Source organism: Belonocnema kinseyi, chromosome 3 (assembly GCF_010883055.1).
Source record: "Belonocnema kinseyi isolate 2016_QV_RU_SX_M_011 chromosome 3, B_treatae_v1, whole genome shotgun sequence".
Taxonomy (NCBI): domain Eukaryota; kingdom Metazoa; phylum Arthropoda; class Insecta; order Hymenoptera; family Cynipidae; genus Belonocnema; species Belonocnema kinseyi.
Window position 1 is genome coordinate 34,241,639 of NC_046659.1, and position 3,054 is coordinate 34,244,692.

Below are 3,054 nucleotides of genomic sequence, written 5' to 3' on the forward strand. Positions count from 1 at the left end.
GATAAGATTGTAAAAAATATATAGATGTAAACGGAAAGATTGTAAGGAATGGAAGTCATGTAAACCCTTAGGGGACACATTATGAATAAAGAAGAATAGTTACATTTTCAGATTAAAAAAATTAATTTTTAATCGAAAAAATAAATTTGTAATAAAGTTGTTAAATTCTCAACCAAAAACATGAATTTTCGACCAAGAAAATTAATGATCTATAAAAAAAACAAATTTCAAATAAAATGCATGAATTTTCAACCAAATTATTTAATTTTAAAGTCAATAAAACGAATTATCTACAAAAAGTTGATTTTTTTCAGCGAGAAATATGAGTTTTCAATCAAAGAGTTAAACTTTCAACCAAATAGTTAAATTTTTAACCGTAATTATAAAACCTTGTTGAAAATAACAGTATTTTTTCTACAAAGTAATTCAACTTTTAGTGAAATAATTGACTTTTAAGCCCAAGAAGATGTATAGTTCATATTTCAACGAAACAATTGCATTTTTGACCAAAAATGATAAATTCTCAACCAAAAAGATTAAATTTTTACCAAGCAAGGTCAATTTCCAACAAAATATATGAACTTTCAACAAAATTATTTAATTTTAAAGTCAAAAAGAGTATCATCTACAAAAAAGCTGAATTTTTACCCCAAAAATATGATTTTTCAACCAAAATTTTAATTGACGACCAAATAGTTTAACTTTCACTTACAGTTGAATTACTTTGTAAAAAAATACTGTTATTTTCAACAAGGTTTTATAATTATGGTTAAAAATTTAACTATTTGTTTGGAAGTTTAACTCTTTCATTGAAAACTCATATTTTTGGCTGAAAAAAATCAACTTTTTGTAGATAATTAGTTTTGTAGATCATTAATTTTCTTGGTCGAAAATTCATGTTTTTGTAGAGAATTTAACAACTTTATTACAAATTTATTTTTTCGATTAAAAATTATTTTTTTTTATCTGAAAATGTAACTATTCTAGGATTGATTAAAAAGTAATCGTTTTTATCTGGAAATTGAACTATTGAATTTTTGTTTGAAACTTTATCCTGTACATTGTATTAGTTAAAACACCAATTATTTGATAGAAAATTAATTTAATTCGATAAAAAGTAAACTTTGGGTTAAAAATTCATATATTTTGTTAATTAAATTTTTTTCCAAAAATAAAAAAAACTGCAAAATGAAAAAATTTCCTTAAAATGTTACGGATTCTTTTTTTTTATAATTTTAAAAATGTTTTCAAATAATCACTTAAAATTTATTTGTCAAAATAAAAAATCATTTTCAATGTTCTTAGCAATCACAACAACTTTTATCATTCTTTTTAAATACTGTACAATTTTCAAAAAGCTTTTTTTTCTAAATTAAAATTGTAACGTTCAAACTTAAAATTTAGTTCATTACAATTTTAACAAATCAAGGCTTTTTATTTCTAACCACTCTGTTCAAATTTGTATAGTTTTTAATTGTTGTTTATAATGGCTTGTCCCAGATCTGAATTATATTTTTTTTCAAAAAATCTCTGATCGAATTCAGAAATACATACAATTGCTTTGAAAAAAAATTTTAATTTAGAAATATTTCATTTAAACGCTCAATAATTCATACGTATAAAACACAAACTTTAAACACCTTTTAATTTTACAATTTTTTTAATCCGATTTTTTTAAAATACGAAATAACCGTTTAAAAATTTTTATGACTTTAACATTTTAGAGATTTCTGGTTAAAAAAATACAAATTACGCTATTATTTTTAAGGTTCAAAATGATAATAATTCACCAAAATTTCAGTTCGTAACATTAAAAATTGAACGATTAAATTAATTTTTTAACTAAAAACTTTTTAAAATAAAACTTACATTGTTTTTATTTTAAGTTATTCCATATTAATATTTTTGCATCAAAATAATTGAATTTTGAACTAAAAGAAAAGAGAATAACAAATTTCCAACAAAATAATTACATTTTCTTCTAAAATGATAAATCTTCAACAACAAAAGAAGTTTTAAATTTTGATTAAAAACTGTTGAACTCATCCAAAAAGATATTAATTTTACACAAGAGTTGACTATTTAGTCAATAAGGATACTTTTAAATTGTTGAATTTCAAAGCCAAAAAGATTATTTTTTTACAAAACAGTGTAAACTTATTTTTAAACGGAATAGTTCAAGGACTTCTGGTTAAAAAATATCAACTTACTTTCAATGCTTTATTCAACTTTCAACTTTCAATTCGTTTATTTTAAGTCGCTTTATATGATTAATTTTTACATTTTCATTTATAAATCCAAACTCAAAAGTCTTATTTACGAATTGACAATTTTAAAAATCGAACGGTGTAACAAAACAGTTTCATTTTCAACTAAAAATAAAAAAAAAACAAAGTTTCAACCAAATCCTTAAATTTTTAACGAAGGAGATGAATTTTCATTTAAAATTATGAATCTTCATAAAAAAGGCTTACATTTTTTATTAAAAACTGTTAAACTCATCCAAAAAGAAAAATTTTTATCAAAACAGTTGAATTTTCAGTCTTTAACTAAAATAATGAATTTTCAAAAAGAAAAGTTTTTTATTAAAAACAGTTGAAGTCATCCAAAAAAGTAAATTTTTTACCAAATAGTTGACTTTTCAGTCAAAAAAGACATTTGTTTAAATTATTTACATGTAATGCAAATTAATCGTTTGTTTGACCTCAGTTTAATTACATTCAAAATTAATTCTTAGCATAATTATATAGGTTGAAATTTTTATTTTAGTACCTTAGAATTAAGAATTAACTGTTTACAGCATGCCGGGGCGAATGATGATTGAATGTGTGTGTGAATGAAGTATATTTAATTTTTATTTTTCGTTTGTGAGAGGCGAGGGGACTCACTTTCAGAAAGTACCCCAATATTGTTTTTTATTTATATAATATATGAAATGCTTGTATTTATTTGTCATTCGTGAGAGGCGAGGGGACTCACGCTCAGAAAGCACCCCGATTTTTTAATGTATATTTTATATAAAATGTTTTTATTTATTTTCGGTTTGTGAGAGGC